The sequence below is a fragment of the Leptonychotes weddellii genome, chromosome 10, assembly GCF_054177405.1.
Source record: "Leptonychotes weddellii isolate Sample4059 chromosome 10, ASM5417740v2, whole genome shotgun sequence".
Lineage (NCBI taxonomy): Eukaryota > Metazoa > Chordata > Mammalia > Carnivora > Phocidae > Leptonychotes > Leptonychotes weddellii.
This window is the reverse complement of record NC_138378.1, coordinates 68,511,793-68,535,348: the sequence shown is the minus strand read 5'-3', so window position 1 is coordinate 68,535,348 and position 23,556 is coordinate 68,511,793. Positions and strand designations below refer to the sequence as shown.

The 23,556-nt window shown below is 37.5% G+C and overlaps 1 protein-coding gene and 1 pseudogene across 3 annotated transcripts in view; one reads left to right on the top strand and one right to left on the bottom strand.

Annotated features, from left to right (window-relative positions):
* Positions 1 to 23,556, top strand: part of PUS10 (pseudouridine synthase 10) — a 68,784-nt gene that overhangs the window by 9,517 nt on the left and 35,711 nt on the right. The gene's annotated exons all lie outside the window — the stretch shown is intronic.
* Positions 232 to 1,963, bottom strand: LOC102735956 (annexin A2-like; annotated as a pseudogene).

The window sequence follows — 23,556 nt, the reverse complement described above, 5'->3', positions numbered from 1 at the left end:
TTACACACCGTATACAATTTTCAGAACCCAGATTTCTTTAGCAAATTGTGTTTATGGTTCACTTTGCAATTTTTTTCCATTATTATGTTTTATTACTTTGTTTTGTTTTTTTTTAAGATTTTTTATTTATTTGATGGAGAGAGAGAGAATTTGTGTTTCTAACAAGCTCATGGTGAGGTTGGTACTGCTACAAAGGAGCACACTTTGAGAACCGCTGTCCTAAAGGATAATGGCAGAAGTAATCTAGTCTGATAATAAACTGATAACTTTTTAAAAATTTATACTCCTGATAGGAAGAGAGAAACAGGCATAATTAAATGTATCCTATACTTTTTTTTTAGAATAAAAATTCAGTTTATTCATCTGTTTATGACACAGTACACAAGAGGCGAAGTGTTTCATATCATAGATTTCACTTCCAACTCTTTGGTATGTTTCTTTGGCTAAAAGGAGATTAGACATGAGAGGCAGGCAATGCTTAGGCAACTGAAATAAGGATGGGGAGGGGCGATGCTAATCTCATCCTTGCAGGGCTATTTTCTAGAACTGTTAGCTGGAAACAAAGGAGCACCACTCCTGGATGCTCATGCTGTCGTGGGCCTCAGTCATCCCCACCACACAGGTACAGCAGTGCTTTCTGGCAGTCACCCTCATGTCTTGCTGGATGCAGTAGTACAGGGACTTGCTGTACTTTCTCTTGAATTCAGACCTAATTTTCAACATGTCCTCTTCACTGCAAGAGATCATGATAGATCATGATTCTTTTTTTTTTTTTAAGATTTTATTTATTTATTTGACAGAGAGAGGCACAGCGAGAGAGGGAACACAAGCAGGGGGAGTGGGAGAGGGAGAAGCAGGCTTCCCGCGGAGCAGGGAGCCCGACGTGGGGCTCGATCCCAGAACTCTGGGATCATGACCTGAGCCGAAGGCAGATGCTTAACGACTGAGCCACCCAGGCGTCCCGATGGATCATGATTCTAAACAGGACTTTATTGCGAGTCCCCTTGCCTTTCATGGAGTCGTACAGTTGGTCAGCAAAATACAGGGGCTTGTTCTGAATGCTCTGGACCCGGTTCAGGAAAGCATTTCCTAGGTCTCCTTTGACCTCCTTGGTACTCTCCAGTATGTCATAAGGGCTATAGCTCTTGTACCTTTCAAATACTTTCTGGAGGTGACACACACTCTGCTTGGTCATGATGCTGATCCACTTGGGCACATCAGTTCCTTTCCTCTTCACTCCAGCATCATAGACATCCCAGGCATCTTAGTCAATCAGTTCATAATCAAAGACAGAGCCATCCTCTGCTCTTCTGCCATTTGCCAGGGCAACCATCAGCTTGCGGAAGTCACCAGATGTGTCAGAAATGATGTCCTTCTCCAGATCAGTCTTGTACATTTCCTTGTAGACTCTGTTAATTTCCTGATGCTCTTGGTTGCTCCTTGAGCAGATGATCTCAGTGAGGGAGTCTTCATCAGTCCTCAGCCCCTTCATGGAGGCTTTCAGCTCAGAAGCATCATACAGAGCAGGTCCCCTGTGACTGGGCCCCAAATCACATTCTTTAGGTGGCTGGACAAGGCTGACGTCAGTGCTGATACAAGTTCTTTTTAGATCCTTCTCTGGTAGGCGAAGGCAATATCCTGTCTCTGTTCATTGCTGTGGTTGGTCAAAATGTTGACAATGGTGACCTCATCCACCCCTTTGGTCATTTCATTGATGGCCATTTCAATGTTCAGAGCATCATACTCAACATCAAAAATCATGTACGCTTTGACCAAACTGTATGCACCTGGCGTGGAGTGATCACCCTCCAAGGTGAGCCTGCAGAGAATTTCATGAACAGTAAACAGTTTGAAGCTGGGCCAGGCACCAAGAGCTGCAAGCACCCCAGTTGTGGAGCCTTTATCCTTCATTTTTGATAGGTTGCTGTCAAACAGTGCAAAGAAAAAGCAGTCAGAGAAAAATGGCAGAGGAATCTAGGCTGGAAGATAAATTAAAAGGGTTGGGAGGTTCAGAGAAAGTGCAATTCAGACTTTATTTAAAACCAAATTACCCCAACTGATAAAAGAAAGTTTAAGGATCAAAATACATTCCAATGAAGAAGAAATCGGGGCATCTCTTTCTCTCTGTGTTTACATAAACATTTGTATTTATATATTTATATATGTTTATTTGACTTTTTATTTTGAAAAATTTAAAAAGTAGTAAGACTAGCCAAATGAGCCCCTGTGTATGTATCATCCAGCTCTAATTGTAATTTTTTTGCCAAACTGAAATCAGTTTCCAAAAAAAGATACACAAAAGTCAGAGTAATGCAAATGTAAGAAGGAGGCTTAGCTCTGTAATAGCAACTGGAAAATAAAATCTCAAATGAGTAGAGGCTTGTAAGAATTGCTAAGGAAGACGGGCATACTTCAAGTTATGCTTATAGCAAGAGATGAAAAAGGGGATGTATTTGGAACTGATATTGTTGATGGATGATACAGAGAGAGTGGAACTTAGAAAATCTTATTTTGCTTCTATCCTTTCTGTCAAGGAAAATGATCCTCAACCTAAATGGGTAGACTGATCATTGATTGGTGAGAGAGAGTGAAAGCTCTGCATGGTGAAGCTTCTCTAAATGGGTTCAGGTATTCGGGACTGAATGAATGACATTCCAGGATGGATTCAGAAAGAACTTGCAGTTGTTGATGATCTTTGAGAGCTTTTAAAGGATAGCAGATTTTCCAAATGACTGGAGACAGAGAAGGCAGTTTCAATTTTCTAAAGGTGGTTTTGTTAACTACCAACTGGTGAGCTTGACCCTAAAACCCTGGCAAGGTTCTAGATCAGGAGCTAAAGAGTACATTGTAGGCACTGAGGAACACTTGGTCAACACACTGAACAGATTCATTAAGAACAAATTATTTCTGCATCATTTTTTCCTTTTATAGGCTAGCAGGATTGGTAGAGCAGGGAAGTAGGGTAAAGCACCAGTGTGACTGGAATTCAGCTAGTCATTTGAGCAGGTTTCTTTCGTATGATAACTTTCTGAAAGTGGCAAGAAACATGAGCAGAATGTGAAGACAATTGTGTGGGTTGTACCTGGCTGGCCATACCCAAACGGAACTGATTAATAACTGATTTCAAACTGGACAGTGTTTCTCCAAGTGTACTCTGCAGATCTGAAACTCACTTGGAGAAAAGTGTTGAAAGCAGATTGCTGAGCCTTGTCTTAAACCTCCTAAATCAGAATCTCTAGATATGGGGCACAGAGTTAAAGTACACATTGAAATTCAAGAATGATGGAACTTCAGAGAGATTTCTGATGTCCTGCAAGACTCTTCATACCTTGTCTGTTCATGATTTCTATCAGTGATGATATAATGGGAACACTCACAACAGGTGTCATGACACAGAGTTGAGAATATAGCAGATAGATTGAGTATTAGAATTGAGATCCAAAAGATCTCACGAATAAGGAAAATCTAACAAGATGAAATTTAACAGGAGTAAACATAAGTTCTTATACCTAGGTTTAGAAAAACAACTGCCAAGTAAAGGATGAAGGAAGAATGGCTTAAAAGCTGTGTTTATAGACAAGGTTTGGGTGTTTTAGTTAATAGCCCAGTAAGAATTAGGGGAGTGAAGTGGATAACCACTTTGGACTTTAGTCCAGATAGTAGAAGTACAGTATCTAGAAAGATGAAGGTGATGGTCATCCTCTTTTGCCCAGTGTTGGCCATTCATGGAGTGCCATATTCAGCTGGAGCATACTACTTTAGGAGGAACAAGGACAAATGGAAAGGTGTTTTGTGGTAGTCCACATCCTAATCCTTGAAACCTGGGAATGTGTACCTTATGTGAAAAAAGGGGATTTTGTGGATGTAATTAAGATTAAGGATCCTGGGGCGCCTGGGTGGCTCAGTTGGTTAAGCGGCTGCCTTTGGCTCAGGTCATGATCCTGGGATCCTGGGATCGAGCCCCATGTCCGGCTCCCTGCTCAGCAGAGAGCCTGCTTCTCCCTCTCCCTCTGCCTGCCACTCTGCCTACTTGTGCTCTCTCTCTGTGTCAAATAAATAAATAAAATCTTTAAAAAAAAAAAGATTAAGGATCCTGAGATGGAGAAAGTATCCTGAATTATCTGAGTCAGCTCAGTCCAATTATATGAGTCCTTAAAAGCATCTTTCTTCTAGGTCAAGGTCAGAGGAAGATGTGACTGTGAAAGAATGGTCAGATGCAATGTTGCTCACTTTGAAGACGGTAGAAGGGAACTAGGAATATGGGTGGCCTCTAGAAGCTAGAAAAGGCAAGGAAATGGAGTCTCCTAGCCTAGATGCTCCAGAAAGGAATGCACCCCTGTTTGACACCTTGATATTAGCCCAATGAGACCCATGTTGGACTTCTGATCTAAAGTACTGTAAGACAATAAATTTGTGTGTGTGTGTTTTAAGGTTTTATTTGTTTATTTGAGAGAGAGAGAATGAGTGGGGCGGGGGCAGAGGGAGAAGCAGACTCCCTGTTAAGCAGCCAGCCAGATGCAGAGCTAGATCCCAGGACCCTGGGGATCATGACCTGAGCTGAAGGCAGATGCTTAACCGGCTGAGCCACCCAGGCGCCCCATGAATTTGCTCTTCTTAAATATTTGAGGGTTTTTCTGCTGCAGAGATGGAATCAGGAGGGAAATAATTTTCAGCTATAAGGAATTAATGCAGAACAGAATAGACTTTTCAGGGATGGTGTTTTCTATCACCAGAATATTTAAGCCAAAGCTGGGTAACTACCTGACAGAGATATATAGAAGGAAGGTGTGCACCATTTGGTTGGTTAGACTAGACTTTGTTCAGCCTTTTCAACTCTAAGATCCTATATAGTTTTAAGAAAAATATTTATTACATTTGTTATTTTTTGTTACCTTATATTCATAATTGAGTCTTCTAACCTTCTATACCACATTAAATTAGTGCCACACTAAAATTATTATAGAACGAATGACCCAGACTTATGCTAATATTAGGCTAAACTTACATTTATAGGAAAAAAAGCATTCAGTTAAGTTCTATTAAAAGTAAACCCTTTAAAGTCCTGCTGTTTTTTTAGGTTTATCCTTACTAGTATGGTCCAGTAGAGGGCAATATTGTACTATCAGTTTCACTTTTTGGTAGTGTGTGGAAACAGTTTGCTCACTTTATTGACTTTAGATGGATATAGTGTCTCTTAAATGTTACTTTGGTTGTGTGAAACACCTACTTCTTAATATGCAACGTGATTCAGTTGGAGTTTTGTTTGTCAAATCAAAACTTTTCCCTTTCATTTTTATACTTGTAGCATCTCCATGCTTTGCCCTAAGTACTATAAATTATACACAGCCCTAGAAATCGAACCAAAAATAAAAGCAGTACCATTTCTGTGGTAGCAGTTTATATTTATAAAATTTTTTCTTAAATTCTGACAAATGGGTATTCAGAAGACTGGATTTTTCCTTAAATCTGTGGGTTCTTAACCAATTTGGGATCATCATCTCGTTAAGAATCTAAAGAAAGCAACTGAATCCCTTTTCTAAAAATGCATATGTTCATAATTTTGCTTGTACTTATAGAGTCTCTTAAACTCCCAGCCATTAATCTAAGATCTTTCTTAATTGGATTATGAACACCACCCCCTTCTATAATCCCTCACCCATAATTGATTGATGCACGTACTTTTTCTAAAGGGCAATGTTTTTTCTAATTATGTTGAAATCATAGAACAGAATTTGTTGAAATCACTTTGACTTCAAGTATAGAGACTACACTTTCAAGTTCATATTATATGTGCAGGCTCATTCATTAACCCGACTGACTTTAGCATGTGTATTTTTAGCTTTTTGTTCATTTTCTGTGACTTCTCAAATTCTTATTTTGTATGACAAACACCTTGCCTAAATCACTTTTTGTTCTCTCTCAAAGCAACTCAAGGTTCACTTTGACCAACAAACTTTTTCTGAGCTTACCAAGGAGTTTTCAGAATTTGTAGTCCTGTTTTTCATTAGGTTAGTTGGTTAGACCTTGCTTCAATCTCTGTGTGGTCCACTAAATCATTCAGAACATGTTTTTATAAGGTTGCTGAATGAGGCACTGAAAAACATGCAAAATTATAGAGATCACTGTCTCTGCCCCTCAAGTATCTTTCAATGGACTCTTCATGGATGGGTTGGGGGGATAGTAACCTTGCTATGTTTTGGATATACAGGCTACAACTTTAAAAACCCTTCATAGGACATGAAGCAACTTAAACCTATCTTCCTTATAAAAAGTAACTCCCAAAGCATGTCCCTGTGAGCACACCACCAGTGTATAAAGGTCTGCATCATTAGATCTGTAGGAGAATCCTAGATTCTGTAGGAGACCTTGGTGATTTAGAACAGGGCCCTCAGCTTTTTAATGGTACTCACTGAAGAATGATGATAACGTATATGGCTGTGATTTGTCAGAGCTCTGAGTATGCCCCACCCTCAGTGTAAATCCATTCAGAATCTCTGATGGAGAATCCAGGAGTTCTCCACTTTGTGTATAAGGTGATCCCCTTTTAATCTCTGACAGTTCAATGAATCCCTTATATCTGTGATTTAGAAAGAAGATATGCCTGGATGATTTTTTTCAGCCTCATATTGGAACTACTTCATTAATCATCTCACTCATCCTCATTTGAAGAGGAGAAAACCAAAGCTTGTGTAATGTGGCATGTCGGAATTTGGGTGTGCCTCCCTGATTTATGCTCTTTTTTTGTTTTTAGACCATACCATCTTTCTTTTCTTTCTTTTTTTTTTTAAGATTTTATTTATTTATTTGAGAGAGAGAGAAAGAACACAAGCAGGGAGGATGGGCAGAGGGCGAGGGAGAAGCAGACTCCCCACTGAGCAGGGAGCCTGACTCGGGACTCAATCCCAGGACCCCAGGATCATAACCCAAGTCGAAGGCAGAAGCTTACCTGACTGAGCCACCCAGGCGCCCCTAGACCATAACGTCTTTTCATCTTGTATACTCAAGATGCTGCATCAGGAGAAACATGGGACTAGACGTGGTAGTACGTTCTGGATTCTGTTACTCAATATGTAGCTGGGACATGTGTTCAAGGGAGAAAGGAAGAATGACAAAGGAAAAGTGACATAGTCAAAGTCTATACAGAACCCCAGTCCTGATTAGAATGGGTGAATCAGATGTCCAGCTGTCAAGGAGTCACAGCAGGTATTGAAGAGGCCTAATAACCCATTATTAGGGGTGCAGGCACAGGAGAGCCCAACATAAAAAACAGAAACCTAATCCTGAGGTCATTGCAGCATGCAGCAAAGAGGAGTGAATCCTGTTCCTGGGAATGAGGTGCCATGGTGAAGCGGGACTACAAACAAGGCTAATTATAAAGCCCACCACAGAAATATAATGTAGGATTGAATTCAGGAACGCAGTTGGCGGGTATTCAGACATATGTTTAAATACTTGAATATGCATATGTTTACTTCCTACCTTTGTTTTTTCCTTGGCCTGAACTAGCTAAGTATACATGGAGGAGGTAGCAAGAAAGAAGAGGTTGCTGGGGCTGATCAACCCATGTGGGTAGTTGAGAGGTAGCAAGGTACAGTAAGAACATGATGCAGCCTTAAAATTTTAAGTTTATTGTTTTAATTTGTATGGTCTCATTCTTGTGAATTGTCACACTTTTGCATCTTTAAAATTTGCAATAAGAATACAAGGAATAAGAAATACAATAAAGAATAGAAGACAAAGCAATTCGTTTTTCTTTAAAACTCAGTTTCCCCATCAGATGCAATATATTATCCCATTGCTACTTATCAACTACTGAGTTCCTTATCAAACTTTTTTCTCATTAATTTTAGGGCTTTGTGGCCTAGTAAACTAAGTTTCAGAAAAAGGGAACTTCTAATTTTAGGCTCTGCCTATTTCAGATTTGGGTTTCTCTTGTTACATAGAGAAGTCACATCAACTGTTCTTTTTTTCTGATATCACCACCATGTTTTAGACTTAGTAATTCTAACCTACTAAGTTATGATTATTTTTTATATAATTTGATATATATTTTTGATATATGTAATATATAATTTAATCATCATAACCCCTTGAAGTAGGTGGTATTATTATCCTATTATGCAGATGATGAAATTGCAACTCAAGGTCACATTGCTAATAACAGACCTAGGATTTGAACACTCATCTGCCCAACTCTAAGGTTTATGCTATTGATTATTACTATACCCTACTGCCTACATTGTGAATTGATAAGATTTCAAAAGTAGGTTGCTGTGTTTATAGGAGAGACTTAGGTTTTGACCTTCACTGGTATTTTGTTTCTTCAGGGTGTGCAGTATCTTCAAATTTAGAGAAAGGATCCTTGGGAAAAAAAAATATGGAACCAGAACTTAACATAAGAGTGAGAATAAATCACTAGTTGATTTGGTGATTCTCTAAAAATATGGCTTTAAAAGTAAAATTACAGGGGTGCCTGCATGGCTCAGTCAGTTAAGCATCTGCCTTCAGCTCAGGTCATGATCTCGGGGTCCTGGGATCGAGGTCCCCCCTGCCCCCCTGCTCAACAGGGAGTCTGTTTTTCCCTCTCCCTCTGCCCTCCCCCTGCTCATGCTCTCTCTCTCTCAAATAAATAAAATCTTTAAAATAAAATAAAAATCACATTTTTAAAGACTTTCCCACCACACTTGTATTCTTTTTTTTTTTTTAAGATTATTTATTTATTTATTTGACAGAGAGAGACACAGCGAGAGAGGGAACACAAGCAGGGGGAGTGGGAGAGGGAGAAGCAGGCTTCCCGCCGAGCAGGGAGCCTGATGCGGGGCTCAATCCCAGGACTTGGGATCATGACCTGAGCCGAAGGCAGACGCCCAACGACTGAGCCACCAGGCACCCCCCACACTTGTGTTCTAATTTTGTTATCAGATGACTAGAGTAGGTGCAGAAGAGGTTTTGCATCAAATATTTTATTATACCAGATATCTTAAAATAGAGGAATTTCCAGTCATCTTTGTGAGGATTTTCCTTTGATCTTGGGATGATAGGTCCATATGTGTGTGAGATGATGAATTATGATGTTATAGTCCCTTAATAATTGGAGGTGGGAGTAACAGTGATGTTTTCAGCCAAGTCACAGATGTGTTCAAATGTCCAAGAAGAGGGACTGGTGGCAGGTGCCCCTCTGAAGTCGGACTCATCCAACTTCATTATTGACTTGTCTGAAACCTCTTTCTTAAAAAAATAGTACCAGTACTTTCTTCCCTTTTAGAAAAAGGAAAGATCGGAGCGCCTGGGTGGCTCAGTCAGTTGGGCGTCTGCCTTCGGCTCGGGTCATGGTTCCAGGGTCCTGGGGTCGCGTCCCGTGTCGGGCTCCCTCCTCAGCCAGGAACCTGCTTCTCCCTCTCCCTCTGCTCCTGATTGTGCTCTCTCTCTCTCTCTCTAAGAAAAAAAAGAAAAGGAAAGATCAACGAAATAGTTTTAGACTAGGTCAGTTAAAAGGTGTTGATTAATGGTAGTGCTGCAGCTGTTCCTGCTTCTTTTTTAAAAAATAGGCTGTACTGCTTAAAATATTGGAAGTTATCGTTACAAATCTTCCCTTTTAAATAAAACCTGCTCTGTTTTTCTTCACTGATATTAATACAGGATCAATACTAATGGAATCCATTTTTTAGAGTAGATACCATTCAAGGCCCACGTGGAAATATTTATCTGAAAAATTTTTTTCTGAGAAAAACTGTCTTTCTCCTTGCCATTATTTTTTTTTTTTAATTTTAATTCCAGGGGCACCTGGGTGCCTCAGTCATTAAGCGTCTGCCTTCAGCTCAGGTCATGATCCCAGCGTCCTGGGATTGAGCCCCCAGTGGTCAGGCTCCCTGCTCAGTGGGGGAGTTGGCTTCTCCCTCTGCCCCCCTCCACCCAGCTCATGCTCTCTGTCTCTCAAATAAATAAATAAAATCTTTAAAATTTTTTTTTAATTCCAGTACGTTTAACATATAGTGTTATATTAGTTTCAGGTGTACAATATAGTGATTCAACAGTTCCATACATCACCCAGTGCTCATCATGACGAGTCCCTCTTTAATCCCCATCACCTGTTTCACCCATCCCCCTACCCACCTCCCCTCTGGTAACCATCAGTTTGTTCTCTAAAGTTAAGAGTCTGTTTCTTGGTTTGTCTCTCTTTTTATCGTTTGCTTTTTTGTTTTGTTTCTTAAATTTCGCATATGAATGAAATCTTTGTCATTATGTTTACTATGCATAGTTACCCAATTTTTTTAATGCTATAAATAATTTTCAACCAATTTGGATACTCTAATCATTTATAAAACTCTCATGTAAAAGACTTTAGTTGAACATTGGGCTGTCATTTCTCAGTGCTACTTCCTTTTTACTGCTTGTATCGTTTGGTGGGTCAGAGATTAGCTGGATGTATGGCAGTCTCTACAATCATGGCAAGAGTGCTCAGAGCAGGCACTAGCAGAAGGAAGAGGTCAAGTTTTTTATTTAAAAACAAATAACAAATATATGCCAAATTAAAGGGTCGAATATTGTTTTCATTACATCGTAATTTAAAAGCTATCCATGTAAGTGGCTGTTGATTGAAACTCTTGATGTTTTTTTCTGGTGGGATCTGTCTGTCTCTGAAGTGATTGCTAACATATTACTGTGAGTATCTGGGCAGAGATAATTTAAGGGGAACTAACTTGGTTGGGGAAAAAATGAAATGGATTTTATTTAAATGTAGTCATGAAGCATGCGAAAGGAAATGAAATAATGAAAGAGATGCAAAGGTGTCAACACAGGTAGCCCTTTTATGCTTCTATTAAGAATCATAATGTGGTTTCTTTTCAGAATTCAGTTCACATCTAGGATTTAAGTTTTCTCTGAAACTAAGATGTTATGATGTGTAATGATTATATGATACTCATTTGGTATTATCACTGTAAATTCATGTTAGAAACCATGAGAAAGTGATTTTAATGAGACTTGGATCATATTTATGAAAGCATCTCAGAAATCCTCACCCTATCAAGGAAGTGGGCATGTGGACTCAAGCCTTATTAAGTAAATCAGTAACTAGGCAGGAATGGTAAATTGGTATTCCAAAAGATTTTTAAATGCAGACATGTATTCAGAACACTTCTGTTGGATAGCATTTGTAATGATGTACCTAACCTGAGTTATTTTGCAAATAAGATTGAGATGTACCACATGTGTCTTCTGAAGAGCTTTTAGTCACACTCACTACAGGTATAGTGTAATGAATCAGAGTGTGTGTTTGTTCGGATAAACAACACAGACTTTTTTTTTTCCTGAGCTTGTGGTATAGTATGTCTATTGGTTAACGTGGTGGATATCTTAGGTAAAGTCTTATTCCAGTTTGTTTAGTCTTTCATTTCTCATAGTTTAAGTAATGGCCTTATAGAAAACTTGGATTACATGATGAGTCCTTGAGGTTGAAATCTACCCCAGAATAGAAATGTTTTCATTTTCTTTTTATTAAGTTTTTGTTTTTATATTCATCAGTGGTTAACTCCAATCTTCTCTTCACAGGTAACTATTGTCTTTGCCCCTAAAACTAGAGTTTAAATGGGCCTGATTTTGAACTTTATATAAAATGGAATCATAACATGATAAATCTTTTGTGTCTGGCTTCTTTTATTTGATATTATTTTTGAGAGATTCATTTGTATTGCTATGTGGAGCTATAATTTGTTCATTTTCATTGCTATACAGTATTCAGTTGCATGAATATACTGCAGTTTATTCATACTGTTATAAATGTATATTAAATTCATTTCTAGTTTTTGGCTACTTCCAACAGTAAAACCATAAGCATTCTTGTTGCTGTAGTCTACATGTGCAGGCGTTTATCTAGGGTATATGCCTGTGAGTAGAATTGCTGAGTCATAAGGAATACATTTAAATATAATCTGAATTAACACTCTAATTTATAGCCTATTAATCAGCTTATTAGCTCATTCCTCCTAAATCAACTTAATGACAACAGTCTTAACTTTTCACTCATACTTTCTCCCTGTCAGTGCCCTTATTAACATTAAAGACATGACTTCTTCCACTAATACCCGTAACCAATCAGTTTCATCTATTACTAGATGAAAGAATCACTAACCTTCCTTAAAAACTATATATATATTTTTTTTTTTTTTTTTTTGCGAGAGAGAGAATGAGAGAGAGCACGAGAGGGAGGAGGGCCAGAGGGAGAAGCAGACTCCCTGCTGAGCAGGGAGCCCGATATGGGACTCGATCCCGGGACTCTAGGATCATGACCTGAGCCGAAGGCAGTCGCTTAACCAACTGAGCCACCCAGGCGCCCCCTTAAAAACTATATATTACAATACTAGTTATGCTACAAATTTCTTAATTATAATTTTTACTGCTACAGAATTGATCTTTTATTTTATATTTTATTTGCAGCAACATTAGTTCCAACCCTAATCATCATCACCCACTAAAGAAACCAAACAGAACGATTAAATGCAGGACTTTATTTTATATGCTAGTAGGATCACTCCCATTTCACATTGTCCTAATCTTTATCCAAAATCTTACAGGTTCATTGAACTTCCTAATAATTCAATACTGAACTGAAACAGTATCTAGTTCTTGATGTAATATTTTCTTATGACTAGTATACATAATAGCATTTGTAGTAGAAATACTTCTCTATGGCCTACATCTCTGATTACCAAAAGCATGTTTGAAACCCCCTGCTGCTGGGTCCAAAGTGCTTGTAGCCATACTACTCAAACTAAGCAGCTAATGGAATATTATGAGTTACAGTACTAAACCCCCTAACAAATTACATGCATATCCTTTTCTTACATTATTCTTATGAGGAATAATTATAACCAGCTCCATCTGTCTATGGAAAACAGAATTAAAATCACTCATTGCATATTCCTCTGTCGGCCACATAGCACTAGTAATTGTAGCCATTCTTATCGAAGCACCATGAAGTTATATAGGAGCTACAGCTCTAATAATTGCCCTCAGCCTTACATCATCAACACTGTTTTGCCTAGCAAATTCAAACTATGAACAAATTCCCAGCTGAACTATAATTCTAGCTCAGGGATTACAGACTCTCCTTTTACTAATAGCAGCATGATGACTTCTAGTGAGCCTTACCAATTTGGCCTTACCCCCCAACAGTTAGCCTAATTGGAGAACTATTTGTAGTTACATCATCATTTTCATGATCCAACATTACCATTATCCTAAGGAATTAACATAGTTATTACTAGCCTATATTAACTATAACACAATGAGGCAAATATATGTACCACATCAAAAATTCTAACTATCATTCATATGAGAAAATGGTCTCATAGCCCTACATTTACTACCCTTCCTACTTTTATCACTTAACCCACAAATTATTTTGACATCCTTCTATTGTAAATATAGTTTAATAAAAACATTAGATTGTGAATCTAATAATAGAAACTCAAAACTTATTTACTGAGAAAGTATACAAGAACTAATTCATGCCTCCATGTATAATAATACGGTTTTTCAAACTTTTATTTATTTCTTAAAAGATTTACTTATTTGAGAGAAAGCGCACAAGTGGGGGGGGGCAGAGGGAAAGGGAGAAGCAGACTCCCCGCTGACCAGGGAGCCCGACAGAAGACTCCATCCCAGGTCCCTGAGATCCTGACCTGAGCTGAAGTCAGATACTTAGCCGACTGAACCACCCAGGCACCCTGTTTTCAAACTTTTAATCGTTAAAAGTAATAATCCATTGGTCTCAGGAACCAAAAAATTGGTGCAATTCCAAATAAAGGTAATAAATTTGTTCACCTCTTGTATTAATTTCACTATTTATATTAACTTTACCAATCATAAAAATCACTTCAAAGATCTACAAAAGCAATCCAAATCCATACTGTGTAAAAACTATCATCTCCTATGCTTTCATCCCACAATATTCATTTACTCAGGCCAAGAAAAAATTATTTCAAACTGACACTGAATAAACATTCAAACCCTAAAACTATTGATTGCTTAGCTTTAAACTAGATTATTTCTCGGGGCGCCTTGGTGGCTCAGTCGGTTAAGTGTCTGCCTTTGGCTGGGGTCGGGGTCCCAGGGTCCCGGGGTCCTGGGATGGAGCCTCACATCAAGCCCCACATTGAGCCCCACATTGGGCTCCCTGCTCAGCGGGGAGTCTGTTTTTCCTTCTCCCGCCCCCACCCTGCCCTCATGAACTCTTGCATGTGCTCTCTCTCTCTCTCTCAAATAAATAAAATCTTAAAAAAATAATAAACTAGATTATTTCTCAATAATATTTCTACTAGTAGCACATTTTGTTATAATAGTCAATTATAGAATTCTCTATATGATATATACATTCAGATCCCAATATTAACCAATTTTTCAAATACTTATATCCTTATTACTATTCTAATCTTAGTCACTGCCAACAACCTCTTCCAACATTTCATCAGATGAGAAGGAGTAGGAATTATGTCATTTCTACTAATCAGATAATAACACGGCTGAACAGATTAAAACACTGCCACCCTCCAAACTATTCTATATAACTGCATCAGAGATGTTGCGTTTATTATATCAATAGCATGGTTCAACCTAAAGTCATGAGATTTTCAACAAATTTTTAAACTCAACTTTAACCATGTTAATCACATCATTAATCACAATTGGACTTTTTTTTTTTAGTACAACTGGCAAATTTGCCCAAATTGGCCTTCACCCATGACTTCCCTCAGCCATTGACAGCCCTACACCCGTGTCAGCCCTACTTTATTCAAATACAATATTTGCAGCAGGTGGAAACTAATCTGTTTCTACCCATTAATAGAAAACAACAAAGCCATTCAAACATTAACACTCTGCCTAGGAGCTATCATCACATTATTTATAGCAATCTGTGCTCTAACTCAAAATGATATTAAAAAGATTGTTGCTTTTTCCACCTCAAACCAATTAGACATAATGATATTAACTATATTAACAGCATTAATCAACCATATCTAGCATCCCTACACATCCATGCATTACAGTGTTTGGCTATTATGAATAAAGCTGGTCTGTACAAACTTTTATGTGTAATTATTTGTGTGGATATATGTTTTCATTTTTCTTGAATAAATACCTTAGAATGTAATATCTAAGTCATACGGTAGGTATATGTTTAATCTTATGAGAAACTGCCATACAGTTTTCCTAAGTGGATTTACCAGTTTATATTCCACCAGTAGTTAGTTATGTCACTATTGTAGTTACTTCACATCCTTGGCAACCCTTAGTATTCCCACTTTCTTACATTTGAGCCATTCTAGTGGATGTGTAGAGATTGTGTATTTATTTTCCTAATGACTAATAATGTTGAGTGTCTTTTCATGTGGTTAATTGCCATTCATATATCTTTGTGAAGTCTCTTCACATTTGACTTTGTCAAATCTTTTGCCCATTTAAAAAAATTGGGTTGTCTTTTCATTGAGTTGTAACAGTTCTTAATATATTCTAGATCCAAATCCTTAAGATGTATATATGTTTTGCAAATATTATCTCCCATGTTGTGGCTTGTTCTTTAATTTTCTTAATGATATCCGTCAAAGAGAAGTTTATACTTTTGATAAAATCTAGTTCACCAGCTTTTTATTCTTATGGTTCATGTTATTTGTGTCCTAGCTAACAAATCTTTGTATGCTGCAGGTTTGCAAAGATTTTCTCCAATGTTTTATTCTAAAAGTTTTCTTCCTTATAGCTTTTATGTTTATATCTGTATCACCCATTCTGAGTTAATTTTTTAAAAAGATTTTATTTATTTATTTATTTATTTGAGAAAGAGAGAACATGAGTGGGGTGGGTGGGAAGGCAGAGGAAGAGGGAGAAGCAGACTTCCCACTGTGCAGGGAGCCCGATGATGCGGGGCTTGATGCTAGGACCCTGGAATCATGACCTGAGCCAAAGGCAGACACCCAAGCAACTAAGCCACTCAGGCACCCCCTGAGTTAATTTTTTTTATATACTGTAAGGTAAAAGTTGATGTTTGTATTTCTTTTCTTGTCTGTACCATCTGATGAAAAAACCTTTTTTTCCCCATGATTTCTTTGCTACCTTTGTAGAAAATAAACTGACCATATGTATATATTTATATATGTATTTCTTTACTCCCTGTTCAATTTCAATGATATATTGGTGCAACCATATATCAATACTGTACTGTCTTTATGAAAATAGCATAAATCTTTGAGCTATATTCTCTTTAAAATTTACTTTGGTGATTCTAGGTCCTTTGCATTTCCATACAGATTTTAGAATCTGCTTGTCAATTTCTTTTTTTTAATTTGCTTAAATTTTGACTGGGATTGCATTGAATTTATAGATAAACCTGGTAAGAATTGATGTCTTGACATCTTTTGCATGAATGTGGTATATTTCTTCATTTATTTTGATCTTTAGTTTCTTTTAGCAATGGTTTATAGTTTTCGGTGTACAGATTTCACACATGTTTTGAAAATTTATCCCTAAGAATTTCATTGTTTTGGGTACTATTACAAGTGGAATTGCATTTTTATTGCATTTTTCAATTTTTTCATTGCTGGTCTATAAAAATACATTTTTTAAAAGATTTTATTTATTTATTTGACAGAGAGATAGAAAGAGCCAGAGCTCTCTGGGGCGAATGGCAGAGGGAGAGAGGGAGAAGCGGGCTCCTTGCTGAGCAGGGAGCCCAATGCAGGGCCCGATCCCAGGCCCCTGGGATCATGACCTGAGCCAAAGGCAGACGCTTAACTGACTGAGCCACCCAGGTGCCCCTACAATTGGTTTTTATAACCTTGTAACCTGCAATTTTGCCTAACTTTTTTTTTAAATAGTTGTAATAGTTTTAGTGTAGATTTCTTGGGATATTTTACAATGTGAACATGTTTTTTTTTTTAATTACAAACTCAGTTTTTTCAGTTGATACTGCTCTATTCAGGTTTCCTATTGTTTCTTGTGTCATTTTTGGTAATTCATATCTTTTAAGGAAATTGTTTCATCTAAGTTGTCAGATTTATTGACATAAAGTTTTTCATAATATTCCTTTATTATGGATTAATATCTTATTCCCTGACAATGGTAATTTGTGTCTTTTTTTTTTCCCTGTGATCAGTCCTGCTAGAGATTTACCAGTATTATTGACCTTTTCAAAGAACCAGCATTTGGTTTCATTGATTTATTCTCTCTATATATTTATCTTGTATTTCATTGACTTCTGTTCTTTATTATTTCCTTCCTTCTACTTATATTGGCTTTAATTTGCTCTTCTTTTTCTATCTTCCTAAAGTGGGAGCATAGTTTATTTTAGGCTTTTCTTCTTTTGTACTGCAAGAACAGAGTTGAGTAGGTATGCTAGGACATTATGGCCAGCAAAGCCTCTAAGATATGTACTGTCTGGCCCTTTACAGAAAAATTTGGCCAACCCCTGCTCCAGGGACTATAATAAGCATCTTTATCTTAGTTCGATCAGGTAAAATATAGTAACGTTACAACATTATATTTCTAGTTACCATCCTTAGTGCAATTGTTGTATATCTGTTACATCTATACTCGTTTTAACCCAGCAATGCAGTGTTAACATTTGTCTTAAACAGTCATATATCTTTTAATAAAGGAAAGAAAACAATATTCATATCTATTATGTTTACCACAAATTTAGCATTCCTAGTGCTCTTCGTTACTTAAAAAAGATGCAATAATTTTTATTAAAAAAGTAGACAATAGACCGTCTGGTGTCATTTCCCTTCAACCTGAAGGGCTTAAGGTTTTTGTTTTTGTTTTTAATATAGATCTACTGGTGTTGGATTCTCTCAATTTTTGCTTATCTGAAATGTCTTTTTTTCTTCTTTAATTTTGTTAGTTTTACTGGATATAGAATATTTGGTTGACAAATTTTTTTCCTATCAGCACTTCAAATATGTTGTTCCAGTATCTTTTGTTCGTTTTTTATGATGAGAAGCCTGTCATAATTGTACTGTTGTTCCTCTTTATGCAGATGCTTAACCACCTGAGCCACCCAGGTGCCCATGTTTCTAGAATTTTAATATTAAGTATATTATTAACTCTTTCCTGATAGATACCCTTTATTTAAGGAAGTTTGCTTCTGTTCCAACTTTGGTAAGTTTTTTTAATCAGAAGTGGATATTTGTGATCATTATATTTTTCCCTTTTTAACTGTTATTGTAGTCAAGTAATTGAATATATTCTCTTGTGTTGAACTTTTGTTTTCCTGAAATAAACATTTTTTAGTTTTATTTTAATAAAAATTTAACTTAATATTTTATTAAGATTTTACATATATACATACATATGCGTATATGTAAGTAAGACTAGTCTGTTGTCTACTTTTTAAATAAAAATTTATTGCATCTTTTGGGTGCCTGGGTGGCTCAGTCGGTTAAGTGGCTGCCTTCGGCTCAGGTCATGATCCCAGAGTCCTGGGATCGAGTCCCACATCGGGCTCCCGGCTCAGCAGGGAGCCTGCTTCTCCCTCTGACCCTATCCCCTCTCATGCTGTTTCTCTCTCTCTCTCAAATAAATAAATAAAATCTTTAAAAAAAAACAAAAACAAAAACAAAAATTTATTGCATCTTTTAAAAAAGATTTATTTATTTATTTGAGAGAGAGAGAGAGCGTACAAGCAGGGGGGAGGGGCAGAGGGAGAGGGACGAACAAACTCCCTGCTGAACAAGGAGCCTGATGTGGGGTTGATCCAAGGATCCTGAGATCATGACCTTAACTGAAGGCAGATGCTTAACTGACTGGGCCACCCAGGCACCCTGCATCTTTTTAATGTTATTTCAGTGGAAGTTGTGTTCGTCACACTATACATTTCTTTCACTTTGTACAGATACATACATTAAATGTTTCTAAAAATGGAACTTTTACATGTGAAGTACAGTGTCATTCATTGTTTGAATATTATTGGCTATTTTTATGCTATCTTTGGTTTGGGTATTAATTATGCAATTAGATTATGTTTGTGTATTAGGTTATGTAAGCATTGTGGAATTGTCAGTCTTTTTCTTTTAAGATTTATTTATTTGAGAGAGAGAGAGCAGGGATGGGGGGTCAGGGGAGAAGGAAAGAATTTTCAAGCAGACTTCCTGGTGAGTGCAGAGCCTGACATGGGGCTCGATCTCACGACCCTGAGATCGTGACCTGAACCGAAAGCAAGAGTTGCCGCCCAACTGACTGAGGCACCCAGGTGCCCCAAATTGTCAGTCTGTCTTTTGTGTTTGGAAAATTTTAATAACAGAGGAATAATCTGTTTTTGTTTCTTGAAGTTTTGGTAGACTTCACTTATAAAACCATTTGAGATGGTACTAAGGGTAGATCTTTATTACTTTTTCAGTTTCTTCTATTGAAAGTTATTTGGTTTTATTCCTCCTTCTTGAGTCAAATTTTAATTATTTGTATTTCCCTTAATTGTCCATTACATTCAAATAAGTAGTTCTCCAAGTGTGGTCCAGGGACCCTGAGGGGTCCTTGCAAGGGATCCATGAGGTCAAAGGTATTTTCATAATAATATATACCTACCTTTTCATTCTCATTCTCTCAGTAGTATGCAGTAGAGTTTTCCAGAGGCTATATGCTATGTACTGTTGCAGCAAATTGAATATAGAAGCAGATAGGAAAATACAACTATCTTTTATTAAGACATATACTAAAGAGAATTGCAAAAATGTACCATAATGCAGCTGTTATCACTAAATTGTTTTGTCTGAAAAATATAGTAGTTTTTAATGCTTATGTTAACAGGTAATGGATTTATTACTTTTGTTATTAATTTTAAATGAGTTAATAAATATTTTTAAGCTCATTGTTTTAATTGCTAATATTATAATTATTATAGATATAACCAGCATAAACAAAGCTATTTTGGTACTCAAAAAATTTTAAGAAGGTAAAGAGTCCTGAAACTAAATTGTTTGAGAACCACTGATCTAGATTTAACAATTTCATTTTTTTGAAGATGCATGTGCTCTTCTATGATTCTTGAAATCTTTGAATAGAATATTCTACTGTACAGGTATATATATATGCATCTGTATGTACACATACATATGTGCATGCATTTTTGTTTTTACATATTTGTTGTGTCTCCTTGTGTGCTGATGAGCAGAGCCCCAACTTAGATGAAAGAACTGGCTTTGTTGGTGTTTTGGGTCTTCTTTATGGCTGATTTTGTCCACAGGCCAAGTTTACAGAAGTGATTTAGACTTGTGAGCTGGCAGACTTCAGATAGGAAGGGTGGGAGGCTACCCCAGGGAAGTTTCTCTCATAGACCAATCTCATCCTCTGATGGTTATGGTGGATTTCTTGAAACCCATATTGTGCCCAAAGTAAGAATTCAGAAGTGTCCCTAGATTGAAGCTTGATGGTACAGAGTTTTGGCCACTATACCTCCCATGCCCAGTATGTTTTGGGGGCCTGCATTCTATGCATAAGACCAGCCATCTGTCCTCAGTGCACTCTCTTCTCCAATTCCACTGAGCTGGACTATTTGATCTTCTTGTCTATAATGACTGTTCAAGAGCCTCTGGCTCTAAAGGCCCGTACCCATGGAGACTGCTGCAGGGCCCAATTCCCCAGGCCCAGTACCTCCTTCCTGCCACCTGTGCACCAGAAGCTCCTTCTTGGAAGGGTATCCAGCACAGTGTGAGGCATAGAGTTACTGGCCAAGACCAGGACCAAGAACAGAGTTATAGCCTGGTAAAGCCTCTGGTTATTCTTTCAGGAAATGGGCCAAGGACTGTTGTGCAAAAGTTAGTTTGAAGAAAAGACCCCAATCCTCCTTGCTTTACCTTTCAAAATCATTTCCTTTATCCTGAAGTGGAGGGTGCATAGACAGGTTGAGCAAATACCCGGATTTTTACAATAGTCTCGTAGCAGCTGTCTCTGTTTCCATGCTTGTCCCCTAGTACTTTAAAAAGTAAGTCAGTTTAAGTCCTTCCTTTGCTTACCCTCCTATGCTCCCCATCTCCCTTGGAGTAAAATCAAAGTCCTTTAATTGCCTCCAAGAGCTCATACTGGTCCTATCCTAGCACTGCACCTCAGTTCTTTGACTCATCCCTTGTTTCTCTCTTCTTCCAAGGTTCAGCCACATTGGCCTCCTTGCTGTTTATTCATCGAACACACCAGGCAAACATCTGCCTCAGGGCCTTTGCTTGCTGTTCCTTCTGCCTAAAATGTTTCTTCCTCAGATAAAGTCATGGCTTATTCCCTCATCGTCTTCATATCTTTTTTCAAATGTTGCCTTCTCAGTGAGGCTTTCCCCAACTACCCTATTTGAAATTGCAAATCATTTCTTCCATTCCCCATTCCTCTTTTAATTTCCTCCACTGCATTTATCACTTCACGTTGCATTTATTTCATAAAATAGTTATGTGACTTATTTATTTGTTTTGCTTGTTTTCTGATTCTTGGCTATCAGTTTTACAAGGGCAAGGACTTATGTCTGTTTTGTTTACTCATATATGCCTAACACACATGGGCATGCACAATTACTTGTCATTGGCTGTGGTCACTCAGAACCATATTCAATGTGTCTTGCCCAAGTCCCCAGCAGTGACAGTGGTATTTTATATCTATCCAGTGGTTAGAGTAAAAGGAAGAAATGGTGAGTAGTAGGAAGGAGGTCCTACCTTCTCCCCTACCCCCCAGGGGCCCTCCCACTTCTTTTCTTTGCTGAAGAATCAGAAAACCTTTGAGGTTGAGATAATACACAGCGGGGAAAGAGACAGAGAAAATTATGTTCCAAAATAAATGACAGTATGTTTTGTACTTTCTAACATGTTATTTATTTTATTTTATTTTATTTTATTTTATTTTATTTTATTTTTTAAAGATTTTATTTATTTGACAGAGAAAGAGACAGTGAGAGAGGGAACACAAGCAGGGGGAGTGGGAGAGGGAGGGGAGAAGGTAGGACCTGAGCCGAAGGCAGACACTTAATGACTGAGCCACCCAGGCACCCCTCTAACATGTTATTTAAAAAGAATAAAAGAAAATGAGGGGGAAAACCCCAAACCTTCTCCAAATATGTGGTTCTAGTCCCTTTTTCATTTCTAATGGTGTTTGCTTATACTAAGATGCCATAAGTAACTTTTTAAATTTTTTTGCTTATATACCCTTCTCCTGCCCTAAAAGAATTTTGAAAAACTATGTACTCCCTCACATATTTTTAAATTGACATCTAAAACATTTCAATTTTAAGTTGAATTGGTAGTAAAGAATATCACTTTTGGGATGGGTTAGCCTGGTAATGGGTATTAAAGAGGGCACGTACTGAATGGAGCACTGGGTGTTATACGCAAACAATGAATCATGGAACACTACATCAAAAACTAATGATGTGATTCAACAGTCTTATATTAAAAAAAAAAAAGATAGCAGGAGGGGAAGAATGAAGCGGGGGGAATCGGAGGGGGAGACGAACCATGAGAGACTATGGACTCTGAAAAACAAACTGAGGGTTCTAGAGGGGAGGGGGGTGGGAGGATGGGTTAGCCTGGTGATGGGTATTAAGGAGGGCATGTTCTGCATAGAAAAAAAAAACTAATGATGTATGGTGATTAACATAATAAAAATAAATGAATAAATAAAAAAGTAATAAGACATTATGAAATTAAGTTCAACTGAATTCATTTTTACTCATTTTTAATTTTGGTTTACTTGCATATGATGAAAAGATTTAGGGTTATTACCTACATTTTGGACAGACTTGTATTAGGCTTAATTTTATCAAGGGTGTCCCCTGCCACCCACTAAAAAGCCAGAAATGAAGAACATCAACAAATAAAATTTACAATTAGATCCGTCTGTGTCAAATAAAGACTTGCTCTGGGAAAACTGACTGCTACATGTCCTCCAGATTACAGTAATGGTTTAACTACAGTATTAAATCTGTCCTTTCATTTTTGGAAATAAAAGGTGCTATTAAATGAAAAAAAAGAATATCACTTTTAAAAATGTTTCCATTGGAAGGTATTCACAGGATTGGATTTTCTTTAAAAAACAAAACAAAAAAAACTGGAGCCCATCTCTCTCTACAAAAAAAAAAAAAGATAATAGAGATAAATAAAACAAGATTGGCAAAATGTTGATAACTTGAAGCTGCTCAAAGGTGAATGGGAATTCATGTATTATTTTTTCTACTTTCGTGTTTATTTTTTTGTTCCCTTCCTTTCAGCTTAAAGATTTTCTCTAAATGACTAGTGATCTTTGTCCACTCATTGTTTTTTTTTTTATTTTTATTCTTATGTTAATCCCCATACATTACATCATTAGTTCTAGATGAAGTGTTCCATGATTCATTGTTTGTGCACAACACCCAGTGCTCCATGCAGAACATGCCCTCCTCAATACCCACCACCAGGCCAACCCATCCTCCCACCCCCCTCCCCTCTAGAACCCTCAGTTTGTTTTTCAGAGTCCATCTTCTCTCATGGTTCGTCCACCCCTCCGATTTCCCCCGCTTCATTCCTCCCCTCCCGCTACCTTCTTCTTCTTCTTTTTTTT